Source organism: Pinus tabuliformis, chromosome Q (assembly GCF_031772625.1).
Source record: "Pinus tabuliformis cultivar Carrire ecotype Pingquan chromosome Q, CPIR1, whole genome shotgun sequence".
Lineage (NCBI taxonomy): Eukaryota > Viridiplantae > Streptophyta > Pinopsida > Pinales > Pinaceae > Pinus > Pinus tabuliformis.
The window spans coordinates 1,044,810,468-1,044,824,430 of record NC_142296.1 but is presented as its reverse complement, the minus strand read 5'-3'; positions in this window follow the sequence as shown (position 1 = coordinate 1,044,824,430).

The window sequence follows — 13,963 nt, the reverse complement described above, 5'->3', positions numbered from 1 at the left end:
ATGTGATGTCATCCTCTGCCACATATTACCTTGTGAGTGGTGACACGTGTCACTCGGATATGCCCCTATAGGACCCCTGAAAATGTTAGATCAGCATGGCATGTATCCTCTATATTGCCACGTCATGATGAAGTCAGTTGCCACATAGCCCCATTGGGACCAATATTAATCCGCCACATGGCCCCCTGGAGGAGAGAGAAAAGGTCCGCCCACCCCTGGTTTTTCACTGATTTCCTTTGTTAAAATGTTTTCGACCCTCTTGGTGATTTTACACTATATCATAACTTTTCCATTTCACAATATTTTTAGAGTTGTTACCCTTCTAGCGCGTTGATTCACCGATCGTCGATGTGTGAAGCCCTAGACCCTTCCGATATGAGATTTGCGATATTGGCGATCACTCCATCACAAGTTAGCTTTGACCTCGTCGATATCGACAATCACTGATCATTGATATACACTGTTGATCCGAACTTAAATAGGAACGCAACAACTTACATATATAATCATAAACATAGAGATGCGGTAGAAAAAACACTTCATTTCAATAATGGAAAAAGACTGAACTATGCTTGCAAACAGAATGTAACTAAGATAGCTCAGGCGATGGTAGCTTATCTCAGAGGAGAGATGTGGTGGATGCATGCCTCTGGATTGTGTTACAATGAGGCTCAAAGGCCTATTTATTATTGAGAAACAATGGAAAACCCTAAACATCCAAAAACCTAACCCTAGGAGATGAAGCGCCAAAACTGTGGGCCCCGTTTGGGTAAATTGGTACATCAACTTCCTGGGGTCGTAACTTTGGCATACGATCTCCGTTTGGCTATGATAATACCTCGTTTTGAATACCTCAAAGAGAAAGTTGAAAACAAAAGGTAATCTAATTTGGGATGTTTTCGGTCTCTCTGTTTTCCCTAAAAACATCGTTTAGGGCCTCAAAATGGCTCCGGAAGTTTAGGACCCAAAAAACTACCAAAAATAGTAAATTGTGCTAAAATTAAGGAAACCGAAAAACTGAAAGAGACAATGTTGGGGGTCCAAGTGGAATAGGTAGGTGGCCACCAATATCCACCTGGATCATTCCTCCCCCCTTAGGAAGCAATGGTCCCAATTGCGTTGAGTGCCTCCATGAGATGGGGAAACTTCTGTTGAACTTGGTCCCTAGTGAGCCACTTTCCTTGGTGAAGGCGTTAGCTAGCTTTGACAACCCGATATAGTTGGATCTTCTGTTGGCGAGTGCTCTTGATCTGTGTGTCCATGATCCAAGCAGTGGTGGTTTGTTCCATGTAGTGTGGGTTTTGCTCTGTTGGTGTGAGATGTTCTACAATATCAGATGTGTCCAACAATGGTGGGAAGTATGGTTGAAGGTGATCTACATTGAACATTGGGTGAAAACCGAGGAATAATGGGATGATGACCTCGAAGGTATTGTCACCGACGCCCTTGGTGATGGTGTATGGCCCATATTGGAGCTGGCAAAGCTTGCGGTGGGGCCCAACAAGGCGTTCTTTCTGCAAATGAAGCCAAAATTTGTCGCCCACTTGGAACTTGTGTGGCACTTGATGTTGATCATGGCGCTGCTTGTACTTAGCATTGGATCTGCCCAATATATCATGGACATTTTGGTGGATGTGTTGAATGCGCTTAATGAAGTTGTTAGCCCTTTCAGCTTCGGACTGCATGTGATCCGAATCTACCTGAGTGGCTGTAAATGCTATGGCCACATCAATGGGGCATAGTGGCTGAAATCCCAGCCCTACCTGAAAGGGGCTGTGGCCTGTTGAGCTATGGAGAGATTTGTAGTAGTTGTGTTTGACATAGGGGAGACCTTCATCCCATGTGCGTGGATTCTTCGAGTTGTATATGTGCAGAATGTGTACGATCATTCTATTGACAACCTTTGTTTGGCCATAAGTTTTGGGATAGAAAGTCGTGGAATTAGTGAGTTTTGTATCCCGCATCGACCAAAGGCTTGACCAAAATGAACTCATGAATATGTTGTCCCGCTCTGAGATAATGGACTGTGTGATCCCAAAGTATACCCATTCTCGCTCAAAGAAAAGCTTAGCAGTGGCCTCTGCTGAGATACTCTTCTTGTAGCCCATCATGATGACCATCTTAGAGAATCTGTCAATGACCATGAAAATTCAATTGTTTCCGTCCTTTGTAGAAGGAAGGTCCGACATATAATCCATGGAGACAGATTCCCAAGGCCAGCTAGGAGTAGGTAGAGGAGTATACAGGCCTTGCTTCTTGATGGTTGGTTTGGCAATGGCGCAGGCGGTGCAGGATCTAATGTACTTCCCAACATCCTGACGAAGTTTCAGCCAATAAAAATACTTCTACAATACCATCACTTTTTTCTCTACTCCGAAATTTCCAACGACCCGACTATAGTGCACCTCCCAAATCATCTTGGCACACTCACTTGAAGGAACACATATGTGTCCCAAGTGGCATAACAGTGCATCCTGAAGGTGAAAATTTGGAACTTTCTTCCCTTCCAGGAGTGTCTGGTATATGCTACCGAATTTTGGATCGCTCTTGTAAACATGTGGCCACCCTGATGTCGCATGCCCTCAGGAGTCTAGCACAGTGATCAACGCCATGACTGGTGGTCTATTGAGGCAATAAATGACATTATTGGTATTGCCCTTCTTATACTTAATGTTCAAATGGAACTGTTGTAGATAGGTGGACCATTTCTGATGGTGATTGTTCTGCAACTTCCCTTGTGTCTGTATGAACTGTAGAGGCCGGTGGTGTGTGTGGATGACCGTTTCCTTCCCTAGAATGTAATGCTTCCATTAACGACATGCATGCACAATGGAATACATTTCTTTGTCGTAAGTGGGGTACTTTTGGACTGTGTCTGAAAGTGTCTCACTATGGTAAGCCACTGGATGCCCATTTGAGTAAGAACTTCCCCAATAGCATAGTCGAAGGCATATGTCTCAATCTCAAATGGTTATTGCAGGTTTGGTAATGTGAGCACTGATGCAGAACAAGGACGATTCTTCAACTTGAAGAACGCTCGCTGCTGGGTTTTTGACCAAAATAACTTTTCTTTTGCCCCGCCCTTGGTGACTTGACTTAAAGGCCAAGTGATATGAGAGAACCCCAACACAAACCTGTAGTAGAAATTGGCAAGACCCAAAAAGCTGCGGAGCTCTGTTAGAGTGGTTGGGGCTGGCCAATATTGAATGACTTGTATCTTGGATGGGTCCACATGTACACCCTGCTCATTAATGATGTACCTTGGATATTGAACCTGGGTCAGGCCAAAGGTTCATTTCTCCAAGTTAGCACACATCTTGTGTTGTCGAAGGGTTTGAAGGACCTGTCGGATATGGTGGAGGTGTTCTTCCCAAATTTTGATGAAGATCAAGATGTCATCTAGATACACCACCACGAATTCATTGGTGAAGGGCCGAAACATGTCGTCCATTAGTCTCATGAAGGTTGCAGGGGTGTTCATCAATTTGAACGGCATGACCAACCATTCAAAAGGCCCTCCTTGGATTTGAAGGCAATCTTCCACACATCGGAGGGTTCGATAGGTGCCTGGTGATAACCTAACTTCAAGTCAATCTTGTTGAAATATTTGACCCCCTTGAGCTAGTCAGAAGGTCATCAATCCGTGGGATTAGGTACCTATTCCGGACAATGATCTTGTTCATCGCCCGATATTCAATACAGAGTCTCCAAGTCCAATCCTTCTTCTATACCAATACAATCGGGCTCCCACAGGGTGATGAGCTTGGCCTGATGTGCCCTTTTTGTACTAGTTCTTGAATCTTCCTCTTGATCTCATCATTCTCCATAACAGAGCATCGATATATTGGTCCATTGGGCAACGGCACGCCCAGGGTCATATCGATGGAGTGCTTGACCTGACGGTGTAGAGGTACCCCTGTGGGTGAGGCAAAAATGTCCCTGTACTCCTCCACGACCTTGTCCATCTGTTGCTGCTGTGCAGAGAAGCCTTGCTTGGAAGTCATGGACACAACCTTCTTCTTGCCTTGGGGCAAATCATAAGGAAAATGAATCTCCTGGTCTGGGAAATGATCTTACTGCATTGCTTTGCAGTGATCAAAGAGACGGTGGTAGGCGGGGCTACCTCTGGTATCCTATACAACTTATCAGCCAAAGTAATAATCACAGAGGGAGGTCTAGACTCATATACAACATGCCACTTCCACAAGTATGGTTGTCCTAACAATACATCAGAAACTTAAAGAGGAGCAACATCACATAATACCTCATCCGTGAAGGGATTGATCTTATAGGGAAGGCGACACTACTCACCGACGAGAAGATATCGTCCTTGGTGAAGCCACCCAATGGTGTACGGTTGTGGATGTGTTGTAGTATTTAGGCCCAGCCACTTCACGACTTATGTTGAAATGAGGTTGTTTTGGCTCCCACTGTCGACAATGAATTGCAGCGGAGAACCCTTCAACCACATATGTGAGTGGAAGAGGTGTTCCCCCTCCTCTGGATCTTTAGGCTCAATTTTTTGGATATTTGTGGTGGCCATAGTGGCACTGGGCTCTGCATCAATGATCTGCTTCCCTTTTTCAATCCCCTTATCGGTTTTTGATTCAGAGTTGGAACCTGCATCTGATTCAGAAGCCTTCAACTCAGCCACCAGTGACTGCTTGGCCCAACACTCACTTGTATTATGAGTGGAGCTCTTATGGAACTCACACCATTTTCTCATGTCCTTCTTCGTCTTCATGGTGTTGTTCTTTGCTTGCAGCTTTGGCAGGTTGTCCTGGGTAGCCCCGCCTTGGCTTGGTCCCTTGTTTTATGGTTTGGGGGTGCCTTTTCCTTGCTTTGGATTCACAACTCCAAAGTCCCGCTTCTTCTATTTAAACTTTTGCTCAATCTTTACAGCGTACCGATACACCGTGTCAAGTGAGGAAATGTCCAGGAACTCCATCTCGTCCTAGATGTACTTGTGTAGACAGCCGCAGTACTTGAGCACCAAATTCCACTTAGTATCCTTGATACCCAGCTTCGTGCAAAGGGTATGGAAAGTATTTTTGAACTCCGACACATCTTGGTCTCTTCCTTGCCGTAGCGTGGTTCACTTTATGTATTTATCTTCATAGCTCCCGAAAGGGTAATACTATTCCTTGATGGCATCTCAGAAAGAATTCCAAGTGGGTGCAGTTGAAAACATCGAGGGTTCACTCTCCTCCTTTTGTTCATAGTAGGTTTCCCAACAGTCCTTGATGTGTGGGGTGGATTGGATAAGTGCAAACATAATCTTTTCCCGATTAGAAAAGTCATGAACTGAAAAATATCCTTCCAATAGATTTAACCATTTATCTACAACGCCTACATCTATCAGGCCTTTGAATAAGGATCTACTGCCCCCTCGTCTTTCTTTTCTTCCTCCTTGGGAGGCCGTTGGGTTTTGCAAGGCTGATCCTGCAATGGTTCAACCAGATTGAGCCCTAATTTCTTATACCTTGACCTTGTTGGGGACATGCAAAGAAAAACAGAGAAAGAGCAGACCGCTCTAATACCAATGATCCGAACTTAACCAGGAATACAACAACTTACAAATTTAATCATAAACACAGAGATGCTTAAAAAAAAACTTCATTCAATGGAAAAATACTGAACTGTGCTTACAAACATAATTTAAATAAGATAACTCAGGCGATGGTAGCTTATCTCTGAGGAGAGATGTGGCGGCTACATGCCTCTAAATTGTATTACAATGAGGCTCAAAGACCTCTTTATTATTGAGAAACAATGGAAAACCCTTCCAAAAACCTAACCCTAGGAGATGAAGCGCCAAAACTTTGGGCCTCATTTGGGTAAATTGGTACATCAACTTCCCAAGGTTGTAACTTTGGCATACGATCTTCGTTTGGCTATCATAATACCTTGTTTCAAAGATCTCAAAGAGAGGATCGAAAACAATAAGCACAGTAGTTTGGGACATTTTCAGTCTCACTGTTTTCCCTAAAAATGTCGTTTAGGGCCTCAAAACATCTCCGGAAGTTCAGGACCCAAAAAATTACCAAAAATAGTAAACTGTGCTACTAAGGAAACCAAAAAACTGAAAGAGACAGTGTTGGGGGTCCAAGTGGAATAGGTAGGTGGCCACCAATATCCACCTAGATCAACTGTACCCCGGACCTTTGACATTAGCGATCACTGATATGCAGGATCGTTGCAAATTTCGATCTCTGATATTGGTGATCGTTGATCGCTGGTGTTCTCTTTGCTCAGCTTGCCTCATGCCTGCCAGGGACCTCCAATATGCGATTTTCGATATGCTCCCGGACCTTTGATAAGCTCTTCTCCTTTATTTCAAAGGCAACGAAACCTTTGAACTTCAATAGGCCATATCTTCTGATTCTGGGGTCCATTTGAGGAGTTCCATGTACCGTCGGAAAGACTATTTCGATCACTATCTAATGAAGTGGGCTCGTTTTAGCTTTGAAATATTTTGTGGCTTGGAATATGGCTTCAAAATTTACTGCTCTTTTTCACTTTGGATAACTCAAAACACATTTGGCAGTGAGTGACAACATGCGGCTAAAATTATAGCCTTGGAAATTGAATTTAAAATTGATCCAAAGAAACCAAATCAACATAATCCAATCCTTCCTGATTTAGATTATGAATCACATGGGGTTTCTTCGATGAAGCTTATCAAGGTCACCCACTTAGTTATGGGGTGGATGTCATTCTCTATTTTATCCATTCACATTTTCTATATTATTGGTATGATCTCGTAAAGGGACAAACAACAAAGCTGAATTTGCAACACTTTTGTTTCTGCTGGAATTAGCTCTCAAAAGAGGCTTGTCTAGACTACAGGTTATGGGTGACTCCAAGATCATAATTAATTGGGAAAGTCATTGGGCCTCTGTGGTAAATATTGACTTAGAAACTCTCATTGGTGATATCCATCAAGTAGTGTTTTATTTCGAGCATATCTATTTTTGCCACATTTTGCAAGAACTAAACATTGAAGTGGATGCTTTCTTCAAGGAGGTTCTCGTTGTCCTGACAAGTTCTATTGGTGTTTATGAATTTTTGGAAGGCGAAGAGGTCGAATCCATGTAGACAAATCTCTCTTTATAGCTAGCTCTAGTTTCTTGTTTATGTTTCTTGAGTGTTTTTCCAAAGGGATGCATGTTGTTCATAATTAGTGGGTATGATCTAGAGATGTTATAATATTTTTTGATGTATAAACAATTAGTCTCCTTATAAGGAACAAAATTATAATTAAAAAATGTTTTGAAGCTTGGAATTTATGATGACAGACTAATTATGTATATATTTTTGTTAATGAATATACATATTTTCTCTCTCTCTCTCTCTCTCTATATATATATATACACACACGCACACACAAACACATATATATAGATATCCAAAGCAAGAAAATATGTGCGATACTGAGGGTTAGTCTAGTATAAACTTTTTTGACACATTTTCAAAATCTTAATATGCTATTACATAATCATGTGTTGCCAAAACTTAGCCACTAGAATAACATGTTGGTGGTTTATAAGGGGGGAATTTGCCCATTTCTAAATGTCTCTAAGTATTGGGTTGTTAACATGTTTCTATTTATTAAGGAAGATGAGTTCTTCGTCATTAAAAAAATAATTTTAGGTCATACTCTACAACTTCAACCTTGATTGATGTTTGGAAGAAAGTCAATATTCCATGCTAATCGTTACTGAGGTTATAACATAATGATCGTACTTAAGCCAATTACCTTAATTCATATGTGAAACATGTTTCATCCTCTGGGATAACTACTTCCAAAGCCACTGTTGCATGGGATGTGGTGTTTTAGCATGTAGGCGCTCTCTTTTTCATCTCATCTCGACTTAGAATATTTCTTCTAGTTCTCCTTCAAATATATGATGATCACTCCTCACATTAGTTCTCCTTAGTTCTTTCATATGCATCATCCATGGTATATCAACTCCTATCTCTTACATCTATGGTTGTGAATGTGGTAAACATTTAGTGTGATATAATAACACTTATTAACATTAATAATTTTCTTATTTTTCCTTGTCATACCACGGGGGACATAATTTTCCCTTAGAAAAGTGTTGTCATCTCTTGGGTCAAGTTATAATATTAGAGATCTAGTTGATATGACATGTCTCAAATCCCTACCTATACTTAATACTTTACATTTATGCCATTCATTTCTATCCATTCATAAAAATAATTCCTTCTCATGGTTGACTTGTCATACATCATTCAACAATGTTTAAAGCAAAGTAAATGAAAATCCATGTGTAAAATCTAATGTCAAATGAAGCCAACAATGTTAGAGGTGGAGAGAAATTAAAAAAGTAAAATGCCAAAAATAATAAAGCTTCAATTGTGTCACCTCACTATGACGTCAATGCCCTCAGTCCCATGACTAACAACACATATCTAAAAAAAGTGGACCTAGAAATTGAAAAAAAAAGGTGAAACAAAAAAGAAAAATAACAAAGAAAAGGGGCATTAAGAAACAATTCCAAGGAAGTGGTATCCCAAATCTAAATTTTCCCTCTTAAAGGTATACATGTGGAATTAGTGAAGATTCGTAGCCCTTAAGAGAAAACTAGAGAAGGCAAAGACCTTCACATCATCATACATGACTATGAGGTTCAATACATGGAGTCCCCTCCCCCTTTCATACATTTATTCGTCATATCACTTCCTTAAAACTTAGTGATCTGTGAAATACCTCTTGGCTTAGGAGTATTTTCTTGTAATAAGGCTTAAGTTTGTCCTCCCATGGTAAAATTTAGGCAAATGTTAAAATTGATTTATATTATGATGTTATTAAAATAAATCACTTATTGTGCATTACATAATGACTTATGTATTAAGGCTTGACTCACCATTATTAGTGGGTTCCTTGCATTGGGATATAGATACATATATTAGTATACATACATATTTATGTTCGAGGGGGTCTATGATATTTTCTTGGGATGCATAACACTACATTGGGATATGTGTCATTATGTTGGGATTTGTGATAATACATTAGATAGTGTGATAAGGGTTCTCCATTATCATGCATGTCGACTAGACCACCTCATGAGTGTGAATTTATCTTCTTGGAGGAATATTATCACACATGTTAGTGATTAGAGGTGGTAATGAGGTTATTTTAGCACATATTTTTTTTGGGTGGCTAGCTTCAAGGGTATTTATGTTTTGAAAAAGTGCCAAGAATTCTATTAGATCAACACCATTAGATTTATAATGGCCACACGATTTCTAAAATGTAGTTATAATAAAAATTCAAGGAAAAATTGAAATAGTTATGATGTTGTTAAAATCTTCCACAAGAAAATTATCATCATGTTGTGACCACTCAACATCCCATTTCTTAGATCCACATGTGAGGGTAATTAGAACACTTTGAGGGGTGCACATGTTCCTTGGACTACTCACACTTTCTAGCGATGGTTTTGGACCATGGTAATGGAGCTAGGAGACATTTTCAAGCAGTTGTTATGTAACAACCTATATTATTCTATTTTATTTGACCATATCCTCTCTAGTTTGTTAGAGAGTCATTATTTTGGGCATGGAGGTTCTAGATATATTATTATATTATTCATTAAGTTGTCGATATTTTGTCTTATATAACATATCTCTTATAAATGTTTGTCTTATATAACATATCTCTCATTCACTTATATCTTTGTTAGAGAATAATTGGATTTTTTTTCCTCTCACCTCACTTCTATTTTTGAATCTTGTGTATTCTTAAGTGCTTATTCAAGGGTATAGTAAAATACATCTAATTTATTACATCCATGCTAAAGAAGGAGTTACTACAAAGTCATAAAGGGCACCATGCCACATTGAGAAAGAAGCTAAGGTATATTTCTATTAATCTTGTCCTTAAGGATCAAATCAATATTGGAAGTTGCTCAACATCTTTAAAGCCTAGCATTTCATTTGCTAGCACGTTAAGAGTTTGATTAAATAATTATTCTTTTCATTTGAGTAATCATTGTTATCATAAAAAGTAGTTGCAATGGGTGTTAGAAAATAGAATATGATAAGTCCTTTACACCACAATACATGCCTAAATGTTCTCAAACATTGGTTATGAATCTTATTTGATCTCAATTCCGAATCATAGTTTGAGCTAACATCTAAAGATACTCATCAAAAGGGATGTATGGATGATATTGGAATCTTAACATAATTAAGTGATATCTAAATCAAGCAATATCTATTTTAACATAGATCTATTTATTTTGAGCATTATTATTCATTGTGAACACTTAAGTTTACAGATACCCTTTGAATTCACACTCTAATATAAATAGTTCATGGTTTGACCACATATCACTTAATGAGTACCCTTACTTTGGATTTGTGACCAAATTTAGTGTAAAGGAAAATGATGTTTTAAGATGCTATTGCTCCATTAAGGAAACATAATTAGTGATATTTCTTGGGCTAAATTAAAATGAAATGACGCCATAATCCGATGATTTATAGTTTTTTTGGAATTAATTCTTAGATTTTAAATATTATGATAACAACAAACTTTCCAAATTTTGATGAACTGAACCACATTCTATTCATATGCAAGTTGCATATGATACCAATAGATTGAGGTATTGTGCGGTGATTATTATAACTAATTGAAGTCATTTCTAGCATCCTAAAAAATAACAAGTTAATTGTTTGATCATAATTAAGTTAAATACTTGTGTTATTTGATGTAATTAAATAAGTAATTTGTATATTAAATCATACTATTTATGTATTTATATTTGAGAGTAAACTAATTATAATCTTTAATAAATTAATTTAAGTTTTAATTAAAACATTTTTATATTGAGTTTACATTGATTAATTTTTAGGAAAATCTTCCTTGAAATACCTCCATTCTTTAGTGAATAACTTACTTAGTAATTGCCTTTAAGATTTCCTATTATGATTATGATTTTTACATTTAAGCACAATTTTAAATAATAATAAAACCTATATATAAGTTTGAATTACATTTTAACCTCTTATCTAAAAAAGAAAAATCACTCTATAACTTGCCCCAAGGTAGCTTACATGACAAGAGTGTGTTATGTAAAGATATATGAGTGATGAAATTATTTGTTCAAATCCCTATGTGCAAGTGAGATAGTTACACCTAAAGAAATATAATGATAATAATTAAGATCTACCTAAAAAATCAAATAGTAATAGTAATTAGAATTAACATCATATCAAACAAATACAACTCTTCCTAATTACCAATTTGTTTACTTTTATTTATATATATATATATAAAATAAATAATTTTAATAAATCTATTTTTTTAATTATCATCCTAAAACAAACAAAGAAACAAAAACAAAATCAAAATTATACTGGACAAAGAGTACATTAAAAAGAATCATCACCTTTGGAAGAAATATTTAGACATGACACGACATCCTCAAAAGTTTGAGGGAACAAAGGGATTTAACTAAAACTCCAACCCTGCACTTTACATGTCTACTTTGAATGTGTGCCAAAATCATTGGGTAACTCCAATTACTAATAAACAGGAGGCCCTACATGGACCCAAAACTGTTTATTTATAAATATTCCATGAACCTTCCTTTAAAAAGCATGTGTCTCCCCCATCGTAGATATATTTCCTCTAGTGAAACATTAGAAAATTAAGAATATCAGACTCTACTCTATTCTATTCTATTTTATTTTAAAGGGGCAAAATAAAGCGATTAAAGTGTTAATCCTTCTCTTCATATTAACGTTGTAGTACATAAATATGTGTATGAGTAGCTTATCATGAATGGACATCACAAAAGAAGGGCAGAGCGTATGACCATATAAATATTTTAGTTTCATATAGCTTTTTAAGCGATGGTAAAAATTATACAATCCATTATTTCGTTTATTTCTTTAAGATTATAAAAGGATTTGGATTAACAAAGGTTATGTTTTTGCTTTTTAATTAAAAAAATTATTTAATTTTATTTAATTTTAAGTTTCAATATTTAAAATAAATAAATAAATGATATGGGCGGAAAATTATTTTTCTCAACAATTTAAAATAAAGAATCTATTATGAATTAAAAAGAGTTAATTTCTTGTTTCTGGGACAAGAGACTCACATTTGTGAATTGCTAAAGTCAATGAAGGTGCACATATTCTACCTCTTTTTTATTTGAACCCATGACCTTTTATGAGGAAACATATGTTCTTAACCATTAGACCCACTCAAGTTGTACATAAAGTTGATATTGAAGTATTTTACTTACATGGACATTGAATTTTTTTTATAAGCACCATAGACATAAATTTTAAATACCACATTTCAACTCCATAATGAACACAGATTGAATTGCACATCTCCTTAATGTTGGGCTATAGAATGCAGCTTTGGGTGCAATAAGACAAATCCTTTAAGGAAAAATTCTCATTGTCAAAGATCTCATTATTCATGTGAAACTATAATTTTGGAAAAAATAATATAGAAATTGTGGAAGAATTTCTATCATAAAAGGGTTTAGTTTTTCCTCTTATTAACTTCCTTCAATGTCATATGGATGAAAGCTTCATTCATATACCTCATTTTATTTGTTGACTTTACATTTTTATCATAGGTACATAAGCACAATTTTATTTGGATAGCATAATGATGCCTAATCTTGGTTAAACCATTAAGGAATAAAGGAAGAGATCATATTATATATAAGGATAATATTAAAAATATTATTACAACAAAATTTAAGGAGAAACTATGATGTGATAAAGAGTTAAAGGGAATGTCAATTGGATGTAGCTTAGGTGGTTGGAAGAAATGTTGTTATCCTCCCCACTTAGGTTCAATTCCCCCATGTGACATGCTGAGTTCATAATGAATATATCCTTGTAATGGCTTCAAGTCTCACTGTTTGAGAGTCCCTCAAGGACCGAAAGATGTATAATCCTCATATGAGATATAAATATATATATATAAAAAAAGAGTTAGAAGAAAAAAAGGAAATTAAGATATTATATGATAGATGAAAGAGTATTTTACAACAATGAAATATTTTACTTATTACCTTCTAATAAAAAGTACATTTAGAGAGGATTAACATAAATATTATAACAAGGGGTCACACATAAAAAACACTATTATCCTAGATTTGACAAGGATTTAAAAAACCTATGGAATGTAAGCTTACATATCTTATTGAAAGAATTGCTACCACACTTAAATGGACTTCCAAAGCATGGTTTGATTGCAGAAAAATGATTGTTGCTTTAATAAGATGCAATCCTTGATGATAGGATGTCTCTTACAATGGTAGTATGACAAAATGTCTTTATGTGGGACTCAGAAAATGCATGTAATACTATAGGAGCACATTCTATTCTTCTATTTTTAGTAGATATCCCAATTGAAATAAGTGCATAGGCCTGCAAAACCTCACATCCCTCCCTCTTGGTAGGGAGCCCTGCAACAACTACAATTGATCAATTGTCTCAAAAACCAAGTGAGCTCTCTCAGTTCAATTCCATGCATGTTTCATCTAAATGTTGGACGAACAATACAAAAAAAAAAAAAAAAAAGATCGTAAAATTTGATCGTGAAAAGTTGCTAGATCTCTCATAAACTAAATATTAGTGGTTCTTTAATTTGCATAAAATGAGAGTTACCAATGTTCATATGGGTCTTTTTGAGACATTCCACAAGATTCAAATACATGCCACATTCTCCCTCAACTTCAACTTTAATTTGAAAATATTACCCTGAAAATTTTCAAATTCCAATCGAATCCACCATGCAAATGCTAGTTAGAGGAACTGACATTGAACATATTTTCCCCATATATTTACACCATAAAGCCTATTTTTCATTTTATACTCTTATTTAATTGCAATTCCATGAATCTTTGATCTATATGTTCTTGTATAATGGAAAAGTATCCAAGGCAGGTAATAC